This window comes from Vulpes lagopus, chromosome 7 (assembly GCF_018345385.1).
Source record: "Vulpes lagopus strain Blue_001 chromosome 7, ASM1834538v1, whole genome shotgun sequence".
NCBI lineage: Eukaryota > Metazoa > Chordata > Mammalia > Carnivora > Canidae > Vulpes > Vulpes lagopus.
This window is the reverse complement of record NC_054830.1, coordinates 94,510,818-94,523,992: the sequence shown is the minus strand read 5'-3', so window position 1 is coordinate 94,523,992 and position 13,175 is coordinate 94,510,818. Positions and strand designations below refer to the sequence as shown.

Below are 13,175 nucleotides of genomic sequence, written 5' to 3'. Positions count from 1 at the left end.
ACCAGGGATGGTCAATACTTGGCACTCCTACCACCTGTGCCATCACACCTGTGCCCCACACCCCTTGTAAAAGTCTCTGTGTTACGCTTGGCTCCTGAGAGAATATCCTTCAGGTTCCCTCTCAACCCTAGGCGTGGACAGTCACTAATGACTTGCTGGCATGGGCATCATGTCTGTAATAGAATTACACTTCTGGGGAAATTGAAGCCTCTGGGGTCTTTCCGTTTGGCTTGTCACTTGTAACGTTTCTCACTGGCCCATGAAAACATGAAGATGAATTTCACTTTGGAGGAGAAGGGATGAATGGGTGAAAATCAGTGGCAGACAACTTGTAGAGAATTTAAAGACTTATTTTTGAGGGAAAATACTGCAATAATTAGATCTGCCCCATGAGGTCTGTTGGTTTGTTTTTTGTTTTTGTTTTTGCCAAAGCTGTCCTAATGGATTCTGGTGACAAATTGTCAGGGATATTATAGAGGAGATTCATGGGCTAAACCCCTTGGTGCTTTCATTGCATCTTGTACATACCCTTTATGGTTTCTTTATGTCATTGTTTTAAATTATTTATCTGTTTATGTGCCTATTATACAATGATGATTAATCCATTGGACTTTGCTATGAGCCAGGCATCCCTAAGTGCTGTTAGTTCTTTTTTTTCACTTAATATTTGCTATAAAGGTATAAAGCAGAAATGAATTCTATTTGACAAGTAAGGAAACTGAGGCGAAGGAAGGTTAAGTAACTTGCTTACATCACTATGTTAACAACTTTGTGCTCTTTACCACTGCACAGTACAGCTTCCCAAGACAATTAGCAGCTGAGTGATGCTTGGATGAGAATGGTAATAGGTTTGAGTAAGTAGGAAAAGCTGTCTCTTAAGTAAATCATTTCTATTTCCCACCAGCTAATTGGAGACAGGCGTTAAGAGGAAGGAATTAGTTCCACTCCACAGTTCCCAGGCTGAGCTGTGTATTGCCTCCAACAGAGGAGGGGGGTGACTGGCACAAGAACATTGTTCTAAGCGAGATCCTAGAGGAAATTACTCTTGAAATGGCTGTGAATAACCATATTGAAGATTGATTTGATATTTCATTAACTTACAAAGCATAATTATTAGGTAAATTTTGCCATTGTAATTTACAAAGCAGCAAACTTCCCAGTTGATTTCAGCTTGCTCTAGAGTGGGCAAGGTGATGTCTAGATAATATTTTTCTTAAGATAACTGCCAGCCAAATACAAGTCTTTCTACTGAACCAAGTCCTGCAAACCTAAGAAGTCTTTTTTAAGTAACTTCAAAAGACAGGACTGAATACTTTTTTTCCTCTAATTTTATTTTTTTAAATCAATACACAAGTTAGAGATATGATATGATATATAGGTATATCTTTCTCATTCCCCACGGACACATGTCCCTACAACTGTAAAGAGTAAAAGTCTGATATCAAGTAATTTCTGTTAGGATGTAACTCTTTAAGCCCTCAGAATTAATACATGGCTTCTACTCTATCATAGAACTGTTTGGCAATATATGAATTTTCTTAACTTCTCAAGTTTCTTTTATGCAGGCTAGGTTGTGGACTTTTAAGCTTTCCGAAAAAAACCACCCTTTGAAAAGTTTTGTACCCTATCTCTAACAAGTATTATTCAATAAATCATTCTCAACGACTATGTCAAATAAGCATATTAGTCTATGTGTTATATTTAAACAGGCCTATTAACTGGCTGCATTTTGGCAGTGTGCCCAATTAAAGGTTGTCATAATGAATTTAGCTAGACTAGGAATGAGCCTGGTCAGGTTTCAAATGAAATGTCTGTTTTTGTATAAGTAACCTCTGAGGGAATCCAGCACTGCAAATTGTATAACGTGATATAATAGTCACAGAAGCTCAGAAATTCAGGAAAATGAAGTGCAGCATAGTCTTCCAACTATGTCATATATTAATCAAAATGGTTTAGTGTCAGCTTTTCCTTTCAAATTCCAGTGAATAAGAAGACAGCTTATTTTCATAAGGATATCATGATGTGTATGTGTATTTTAAGTGGAATGTTATATGAATGAGTTACGCTTGTCCGACCAGCTCCTTTTAATCCTTGACCATTTAAATGGAAAATCCATCTAAGCTGACTTTATTCCATGGAAGTCACTTTTCAGTGGGGGAGATTAGGAGCTGTCATTGTGACCAGCACACTCTTGCACTTTACAGAGAGTGCTGTATTATGCTTGTCTGAATTTTGTCCTTTATTTTGTCCATTAGAGTGGCTATTTCGGCCTGAGTTCAAGGCTTTTATTGATTGTTCCCAAACAGGGAGAGAATTCAGCTATTTACCAGATAAGAATTAATTTCTGGCCCTGCATCTGCGACAGCTCTTTCTAGATTTGAGTCCGTTAAATAAATCGTGAGGATACTGCTGAAGAATTATAATCATTATTTGAAACTTGACCAAAAGAATTTTTATATTAATTTTTAAAATTAATTTATTTTATTTGGTTTTCCCCAACCTATCTCTCTGGTTTAACAAACTGCTTGTTCTTTTTCGTTAGTGTTCATAAATGGAACACTGGGAAGACTGGTTCCGACCACCCACCACAAGGTGGTGCTATGCCTTTGCCTTGCCAGAGTAGTGGGTTGTGCTCTAACATACCCCTAAGGCAAAAGAGCCCATGCATTTTCTTGTTAACCTTCCTGCAGGTGTCAAAATAATCCAGATTTCCCCATGAAATCTGGGCTGATGTTACAAATAAGCAGATGAAAATTATCCTCTTACAATAGTTTTTACAGTGGTAAGGGGAATAGGAGAGGACTCCAAAAGAAATATTTAGATCATATATTTCTGCTGGAAAGTGCCAGTTGGGGACTGGGTTCAGTGAGGAATGCTTATGAATAGGCCTTGATATTTTGCCTGGGTGGCTGCTGGCCAGGCACTCATCTGGCCTGACAGATGGGGATGAGGGGAAAAAGAAATCAGCATGTGTGCTTGTCACTCCCTCCCATGACCCTCAGAAAATTGCTAGTAGGAGCTTCTATTAATGTGCCTCAGAGTTCCAGAGTCCCTGCTATTATCAGGCTCTCTCCTTCCCTCCAGGCTGAAGAGGACAGGCCTGCTTTTTTTAGGAAGCTCAGACAATGGGGCTTTAAGAGTGGTGTCATCTCCACCAACAGAGAGCACCCATCCTGGCCTACTCTTTTCCTTAACCTTGAGATACAGACCTCAGTATAGGCCTACTCTTTTCCTTAACCTTGAGATACAGACCTGGCAGTTTCAGCCAACAGCCTGGACAAAATGGCCTGTTACCTGGTACAGGACAGGGCCTCTTAGTTGTACATCACAACCCTGAGTTCAAAAAAGTTTTTTAAAGACTCCGGCCTTGGCAAAAAGACTTCTTCATTGAATCTAATTACCAGCTTAAAATGCAGTTGCCAGCACAGAGAACCAGCTTCCATGAATTTCCAGGCCTGCTTATTAAGATGTCACTTAAGACTGCAAATAATTGTGGTAACTGGCATCAATTCTTAGAGGGCTTTGTGAAGATTATTATTCCAGAGACTTGTCTTTCTTGAAATATTTTATTATACCCATATTCTCTCTCCATTTCTTGAAGTTATAATACCACATTCAAAAGGAGGCTTTGAAAGAAGACAGTTATAAAAGGGATTGTTAGGATCTTGCAATGGAAACTTTATTGTTATTTGAGTCATAATTGCACAACCAATCTCATGGTAAATGCAATTAAGATCTGCTTGTGCTGAGGCAAACTGGGTATTAGAGTTGTGATGTTTAATGTTGACGGGTTAGTCTTTCCTGAAAATGGTGCACTTTTCATGGTCATTTTTTTTTCTCATCTTGCTCTCTTTATGTTTAATTAAGTCTGTTTAACTTTTCTAATAGGAATACTTGGATTGGTTGTTGCCCTTTCTACTCTTACAATGACTTATTCTATTTCATCCTTCTATATTTTAATAAATCATAAGACCTGTTCCTTTAAAATTTATTATTGAAATAAAGGCCATCACTTGGGGGTGCCTGGGTGGCTCAGTTGGTTAAGTGACCAACTCTTGATTTAGGTCATGTCATGATCTCAGTGTTGTGAGATCAAGCCCTGAGTGGGATTCCGTTCTCAGTGCAGACTCTGCTTGTCCTTCTCCCTCTGCTCCTCCCTCCACTCATATTTACTTTCTCTCTCAAGTTAATAAATAAAATCTTTTTAAAAAGAAGAAGAAGAAGAAAAAGAAAGAAAAGGCTACCACTAGGAGCATATCAGGAAGACTGGAATCTAAATTGAGTTGCAAAAAAAAAAAAAAATTAAATAAATAAATAAATAAATAGAGTTGCTTTACAGTGGGGACCAGAACTGTTTATTTTGGTTTCTTCGAGTGCACTAAAATGATATCAAGTTGACTGTCTGAATTATGACTATTAACAGGTCAAATGTAATACACTGTGAACATATCATGGGGAGTGCCCAGAAATTCATCCTATCATGAGTGTCTAATATTGAGGAAAGTATGGAGCTTGCTGATTCTCTTGTAAATTAATTTTTATAATGTTTTTTGGAGAAAACTAAGATTTTGGAAGCTATAATATTCTCCAATGCTCTTCTATGGTAAATGATAGTGACCTATGGTTTTTGGAGAAGACTTTTCTAAATTCCTTTCACTTGTATAATTTACAGATCACTTAGCTAATGTTTAGCACCATGTGTTTGGTAGGCTAAGAAAACATTTAGAAGATTGTGTTTAAGAAGAATTGATACACAAGAAAATATGAAAACAAAGAAAAGTACGCAGTACATAGTGTTAAGGTAAGGTAGAAAACCAACTTAGACCATTTATATACCTCTATTCCTAAGAGGTTTCATTTATTCAGTATGCATTTCTTAAGGAGTTTTTACCTCAAACACTGTACTAAGCACAGACACTTAGGAGATGATGCCTGCTTTCTATAATTCCTATTTTAATTTTAGATGTAATATGCTCAGGAATTACCTAACCACGAAAAGGAAAGATGTAACAAATATTTAGACCACATGTGCCAAAGAAATTAAGGAAGAATAAGATCAGTGGCCAGGGAATCATTGTACTAGATCTGGAATTGCCTTTTCCAGGGTTTCTTGTTGGGCAAAATAAATAAAGATGCTGGCTGTAGTTTGGGTTTTCTATTTCTCTCAGAGCACATTCCCGGTAAATTTAAGCTAGTCACAAGATTGTACTTGAACCTCAAGAGTCAGTGTAGATTTGTCCAGTAATTTAAGGTGAACTTGGTTTTCACTTGTTGAAAATAGTTTTTAGAAGGTGATCTTGTAAGTTGTGAGATGAAGACAGATAACTAGGAATTAACAATGACCTAGTCTCCAGTGGGTTGGGATAATAGGGAAGACTCACAGAATCAGTGTCATGGCAGACAAAGCAAGGGGATATGGAACATAGACTATGCAGGACAGAAGGAATAGCGATGAGGAGTTCTGGTTTGCTGAGACCTAGAAGCCAGTAATGGAGCTGCTATGAGAAACTTCTTTTCCTTGGATGAAGCCCTCCCCCACTCTTACACCCCATTTCTGTTCTTTTATTTTTTCCTATTAGATTTCAGATGTTACTCTAATGTTCAAATGTAGTTGAGAAGAACTAAACAGAAGAGGGTCCAAAAAATAGAAGAGTGAAAAGATAAATGGAAGGAAAGTCAGAATTACAATTTGCCACACATATTAAAGAAGTGGGTCTGTTTGGACAACCTTCTTATATAGGCACTTACACATTTTTTTTTTTTTTTTACCGTTGACTGATCCCCTCAGTATGGGATTTGAAAAGCAGCTCTCTCTGCTATAACCCTGGGGGTTTTGCCAGGAGGACTAAATATCCTTCTTCTTTTCCTCCCAGCCCCTTACTGTTTCAATTGCTCTATTAAAATTGTTTGCACCCAACTTTCATCATCTTTCTTCTGTGATGATGGACAATATACTTCATAGTTCTGTGTTTGTCCCCTTTACTCAGTATACTGCCTTTGATAGTATTCTATGATTAGCTACTTATTGCTATGGATCATAATAGCAGCCATAATTACAGCAGAGAAGAGCCATAGGATTTAGCTAGGGAAAAAAATGTAATCGATAAACCTAGTGAAGAGGGTAGTGAGTATGGTAATTAAATTGTAATTGAAAAAGAAAGGTGCTAAGAAGTGAGATATGTGGGAAGAGAAGAAGACTACTCATCGAACTTAGGTACTGAAATGATGACCTTAGGTTCCTAGGTTTTAAGTTATTTCTATTTTCTTCACTGAAATGAAAGTCATATGTTCATTTGGTAAGATGTTTAACAAATTGTTAGTTAGATGTCCATCTAGGATGATTTTCTCCATACATTTCATTTTTCATTCTTGGATACTATTTTAGCTGATTCTCATTATTTCATGAGAAGTGAAAATGACATTTTTGAACTTTAGGAGAAAAAATCAATTGCCGTATCACTTTTCATTTTCTATTTGGGACCAAATACATTTGTGTATTTTAGGACATTAAATGTAACCTGCCCTTGGTCTAAGTTTTATAACAAAACTCAAATCCCGGGGACTTTGCCACTCACCTACAGCATAGAGCTTTAGTTCTGTTACATCTTGTGTCAAGTTATCCAGATTTGCATTCTTCCTTCCACATACCCCCTCCCAAGACCAATCTAGTTGGCTGGGAAATAGATGAGCTACTGATTTGAGTAGCTTAAGAAATAGTGTGAGCTTATTTGTATTCTGAGGTGTGTGTCTGTGCACTTGTGTGTTTTATTCTTTGCCTCATTATAAAAGATGAGTTCCTGAAATTGGATTTCTGGGAAAGCTCAGAGATATTAATGGAATGTATGCAACCTCATTTGTAGAAACCCAACCATTGAAGCCCACGAGAGTAGATGGGCCACCTTGGAGATTCCTTGGTAAAATTTTAGAGAAAACAACCTTGTAGGGCAGGGATGCAGAAATATGAGACTATGGAAAATATCTGCATGAGTGATTTAGAGATGCTTTTGCTAAATCTTATTACAAAACATAACTGCATGTTTAGCTTCAATTTCTTCAATGGTCAATATCTCTTTAATTGCTACCTTTCAAAAGTCTACAGAGTATCACTGAAATATTGGTTGGTATTCATATATTATAATAAATGTTAATTTTATGCTGGGAAGGCATCTACCCTAAGAAATAAGAACCCCAAACCCCTAAAAGTTATACCAAGGAAAACAAGTCCTTTGTTGGTCTGTACTGTCACTTAATATAGGGTAGCAACCTTGGGTTGTTGTACACATCACTTGAATTGAATGGTATGCTATTGTAATTGTTCATTCAGGTAACCTGTTATGCCTCCCATGCTTTTTACTCTTCAGAAAGAAAAATGAAACAAGTATTAGAGTACTACTTTAGGGCACGGTTTCCAAATGAGTTATGTTTAAGTTGAAAAGTAATAGGTTCAATAATCACCTCATTTTCCTCTTCTTTATGTGATCCTAACAATAGAAACAAGGTAAGTAAGATAGAAGAACTAATTAAGGAGGAACAGTCATGACGTCCTCTTTCAATGTGCTTTCCTTATTTTCCATAAATAAACTTGGTGTCCCTCAGAACTATATAATTTGCATTAATTAGAAAGAAATTAATACTATCTGATGCTGGACTTCTAGTCCTCACCTCTGTTGACTTTTTGCAATACTGCAAAACTTTGTAAACCTCTGAAATACTTTATCTGAAAAAAATCCTGATTGTGTCCCTCTGAAAATTCATCTCTGTTTCTTGGTATACTTTAAGTTAAGATGTCAGGATTTTTTTAACTGAAAGCATAGACAGTTTATCAAATGGTGTTTTAGAGTTTGTGAAAAGAAATTGATTTCCCACAGAGAGTCAAATTTGGTCCAGAAATGAATTCAGCACATTGGCTTTTTAAAGGAAAGGCTTGGCTGTATCCATTTGGGAATCTTCTTGAGCAATAAATTTGATGATTTAGGCATGTACCTTCCAGTGTGTCTACTGTGTTGGATGATGTTGAGTTATCTCTGATTAAGGGGAACATGCTTCGTTATGCTAAGTTGCTTTCACCATTATTCATTTTTTAGCTGCTTTCATGTATTCTCCTGATATTCTCACATTAATAATAAGAGTCAAGTTGGATTTTGCCAAACATTTTTGGAAGGTTCCTAAGAACATTCCTCTTTTACTTTTTCTCTGCCTCTTCTTTCCCTACTAAAGACTATACAATATTATGTCTTTAGAAGGAAAAATGCACTCAAAAACTTTTCATCTTATTTTATCGAGGTAAGAGCAGGAATTTAAGGAACTAGCCTGGGATTTATGTATGAAAACTATTGAAGTAATGAGAAGAATACCATTGTATCCTATCCTAGTCTTGTTCTTATTTGGAATATATAAGCGCCTGGGGCTTGGGATCTTGAAGACCTCAGTATGATCCTGGCTCTGCAACTTATTGTCTTTATGTCTCTGGTTATATTATAAAATGCACTTACCTTTAGTTTCTCCATCTGTGAAATAGGAATAATAATATTCATATCATTGTTTTATTTCAAGAATTCATTGTGGAAAATATAGATGAAGCACTTAGTAATATCTGACACGTATTAATTTATCAAAAATGGGTTTGTTCTCTTTTCAAATTTCATATACAAAAGTGATACACTTTCTAAATAGACTATTTTATTTTAAAAAATCATTCAGTATGACTTGCTGTGACTGTATTACTCAGGATTGTGATAGTAATTTTTTTTTTTTTTTTTTTTTATGATAGTCACAGAGAGAGAGAGAGAGAGGCAGAGACACAGGCAGAGGGAGAAGCAGGCTCCATGCACCAGGAGCCTGATGTGGGATTCGATCCCGGGTCTCCAGGATCGCGCCCTGGGCCAAAGGCAGGCGCTAAACCGCTGCGCCACCCAGGGATCCCTGTGATAGTAATTTTTATGATAGATAAAATAAATATTTATAATAAATAAATAGATGAAATTCATGTACTTTCCAGACAAACCTGATATTATAGAGGAAAAATGTTGGTGTTGATTCAGTTAGAACTAGCTTAAGACTTTACTCACTTTACTTCTAAGATATTAAACCTGTTTGACCAAGAGAAATTTAATTAGTCTTCTTGGCTTCTTTAACTTAATAGAACAAAAAAAGGTAACACTGTATAAAGTTCAAAGAACTCTTTTGAGGGCAATCTATGTTAAATACTTAAGCTAGTGTTTGGGACATCATGTAGAACTGAGTTAATGTCAATATCCTTCCAATATATCCACTCAGTCTTCAGTGGAGCTAGTACATGGTCCTACAAATGAGGATCCCTGAAATATTTTAATTATCTTTCAAATTGATCCCATCATTGGGCTTCATCTAGTGCTTTAAGCCCATCTGCCACCAGAATATTATTGTCTCCCAAAACTGTCTTCATGCCCAATCTGAAGATACCCTCTTATTTGTCAAGAGCCAGACAAAAGCTTTCCTGACTGCCGGTGGAATGGATGATTCCTCTTCCACATCTCCACCACACCCTGAACACATCACAATTTAGCACTTGTAACACTTTTGTTCCCCTTATTCATTTGTGTATACACTTCTCTCTTTAAGACTAACTGTACTCCTTTGAGGCCAGGATCATATCTTGTCTAGTTTTGTTTTGTCTCTTTGTTTGTTTGTTTTGTTGCCAGTGCTTGGCACAGAGTAAACATTCAATTTTTTGTTGAGTAGGTCCAGTGGGTGGATGAATTGATGGATGGATGGATGGATGGATGGATAGGAGAAATAAGCATATTGTTGGATAAACAACCATGAGAGATCTTTCTAGAGTGCCTAAAAATTAGCTAAATGGAACCAGAGATACTGCTTCCCAATAGCAGTGGTTATACACAAACTCAATTTTTTCATGAGCTACGAAGCTCTTGACTGTCAAGATCTCCCCAGTGGCAGGTAGCATCCTTTCTCAGCTTGCCCCTGATCAGGTTCTATCCAAGTTAAGACTTTGTTTCCAAAACTGCCCACGAGGCCATCCCCATTTTTGCTCTATAAAGAGAGGACAGTGAACTGGAGGCCTACTGTTAAAATCTAGCATTCCTAGTGCATCCAGGTGTACCTCATCCCGAGGATGCCTCCCTGGGGATGCTGAGAGAATGGGGGAGGAACTGCATTCACCTGTACACACCTCTTTCTGGACATGAGTTCCATGCTACATCAAGTACTGCTGTTGGTTCTTTCTCCAAGTTCCTTTAAGGAGAAAGTTGATTTGACAAAGGCATTCTTAAGCCTATTAAATGATTATTAAAGAATATAGCGTCTATGTAATTGAAGAATTTGTAAAAGAAGGCAGATAACCACACCAAAAAGCCAAAGCTCAGGATAAATATTAGATTAGAACAGAAATTTCAGCATTGGAATTCATAAGACATAAGGTCCTAGAGCTAGGCCCTCAAGGGAATAAAATGCTCTTTTTTTTTTTAAATTTATTTATGATAGTCGCACAGAGAGAGAGAGAGAGAGAGGCAGAGACACAGGCAGAGGGAGAAGCAGGCTCCATGCACTGGAAGCCCAACGTGGGATTCGATCCTGGGTCTCCAGGATCGCGCCCTGGGCCAAAGGCAGGCACCAAACCGCTGCGCCACCCAGGGATCCCAAAATGCTCTTGATTATATATTTATTCACATATAAATTTTAAAAAGATATGAGGAAACTGACAAGTTCACCTAAAAAAGTTAGAAAAATATAAGAGGGTACACCTGGGTGGCTCAGTGGTTGAGCGTCTGCCTTTGATTCAAGGTATGATCCTAGGGTCCAGGGATCGAGTGCTGCATCAGGCTCCCTAAGGGAAACCTGCTTCTCTCTCTTCAAAATCAAGGGCAGGGAGAGTACAGACTATCCTGAAAGGTTAGTCTAGAGGAAATGAGGATGAAATAAGCCACAAAATCAGAGGTGGTTAATCCAAGTGTGTCTCGGATTTGGCCTGAATTTCAGAGACAAACATTCTCAGTGAAAGAATCTGGTCAAAAAGGAGTCTCTGTTCTACATTTATATGTTATGATTGGCACTTAAAAGAAGACCTCTGTGTCTTTCATGGTTTCTATATATCCCAAAGAAACATTGAGAATTGATTTTGTGGGGGAGGGAGGGAATAGAAGAAAAAACTGAACCTAATCAATTACCCAATAGATGTAAACAGTAAACAGGAGAATCTGAGATCTTATCATCTTGAGCTGGGTGCTAAATACCATCTCTGAATCTTTTAATAAGAACATAGGGCATGGGATCCCTGGGTGGCGCAGCGGTTTGGCGCCTGCCTTTGGCCCAGGGCGCGATCCTGGAGACCCGGGATCGAATCCCACGTCGGGCTCCCGGTGCATGGAGCCTGCTTCTCCCTCTGCCTGTGTCTCTGCCTCTCTCTCTCTCTGTGTGTGTGTGTGTGTGTGACTATCATAAATTAAAAAAAAAAAAAAAAAAAAAACCAAAGTGCCGCGCTTTAGAAAAAAAAAAAAAAAAGAACATAGGGCAATATTAATAATGATATTTAGTATCTACTGCAGGCTAACCGCTGTTTGGGATTTTGCCATGTATTCCTTAAATAACCCTGTGTAATGGATACAATATGTGCTGAAGAAAATCAAGAAGTCTAGTGACTTCTGTGTCTAGCAAGTAGATGTACACAGATTTATAAGACTCCTAAGCCTCCTTACTTACCATTATTTCATACTGCTTCCAGAGAGAACCATCTGAACATCTAAAGACAGATTTGCCAGAAGTCTTCTGTCCCTCGGCATGTTGTGTTTGGGTTTAACCAGAAATTTACAAGGAAGGAGAATCTATTAGCTATTATAAAGCAAGTAGTGTCCAAAGCCAGCAGCCTGACTGCTCTGGATGATAACTCTAACACAGGACTTGAGAGGCACCATCTGTTCAGACTTTTTTGTTCTAGAATAAGCTGATGAGAACATCTCTCTGCTAATTTTTATCCACTATACACCGTAGCATTGGGGTGATGAGTGTGATTGGGTTGATACTGGAATTAGGCATCACAATAGGTAAAATGCCACATAATCGTTATACCAAAATCATTTTGTAAGGTTCTTACAGATGGAGGAGAGTAGGACCAAATCCACAGTGGAGCCACCAGTGTGAGTTGTGGACATGCCTTGCATCTAATCACAGGGCTCTCTTCCAAAGAGAGCTCAAGTTCAGCCTTGTTTTGTTAATGAAATATGACAGAATGATTGCCTAGGGTGGTATATAAACACTGATTTTACTCTTTTAAAACAATTAAAAAGTCATCAAAAGATTTTAAGCATCAGGTATAATTATACACTCTAGTACTCTTAGACACACAATTTACCAGTTTAATTGATCTCAGAACTAAGAAAGCTGAAAATGAAAATACACAGTCATTTCTTAGGATATGATTTTACAGTTCTTAGAATTTGTTTTCCAAAACAAATTTATCTTTCATTGTAGTTACTTTTAAATAAATACAATAATGGATTTACGTCCTCTCATTCTGTTTTGAGTTACCATCAAAAAAAATGGTCCGGTGTCACTTATATTTCATCTTTATTAGATGTTTTACAGTTACTGGGCTTTATTCTTTTCAAGATTATTATTAAAGTTATTATAATATTATTGACTATGTTCCTTATGCTGTACATTACATCTCCATGACTTAATCTATTTTGTAAGTCGAAGTTTGTGCCTCTAAATCCCATAGTTTGCCTGCCCACACCCCACCACCATCCCAACTCTGACCCACCTCTGGTAACCAACAGTTTGTTTCTTACATCTGTGAGTCTGTTTCTGTTTTGTTTATTTGTTTTGTTTTTTAGATTCCACATATAAGTGAAATCATATGGTATTTGTCTTTTTCTGACTTATTTCACTTGGCATAATAACCTCCAGGTCCATCCAAGCTGTCACAAATGCCAAGGTTTCATTCTCTTTATATGGCTGAATAATGTTCCACTGTGTACATATATCACATCTTCTTTATCAGTGTATCCATTGATGGACATTTAGATTGCTTCCATATATAGACTATTATAGATAATGCTTCCATGAACACAGGCATGCATAGATGTCTTTGAATTGATTTTGTTTGCTTTGAATAAATACCCAGCAGTAGAATTGCTGGATTGTATGGTAGTTCTATTTTCAATTATATTTTTGTAATT

General features: G+C 37.3%; 1 protein-coding gene across 2 annotated transcripts in view; it reads left to right on the top strand.

Moving 5' to 3' along the window:
• ADAMTSL1 (ADAMTS like 1) overlaps positions 1-13,175 on the top strand; it is an 882,039-nt gene that overhangs the window by 272,479 nt on the left and 596,385 nt on the right. The window lies entirely within an intron of this gene.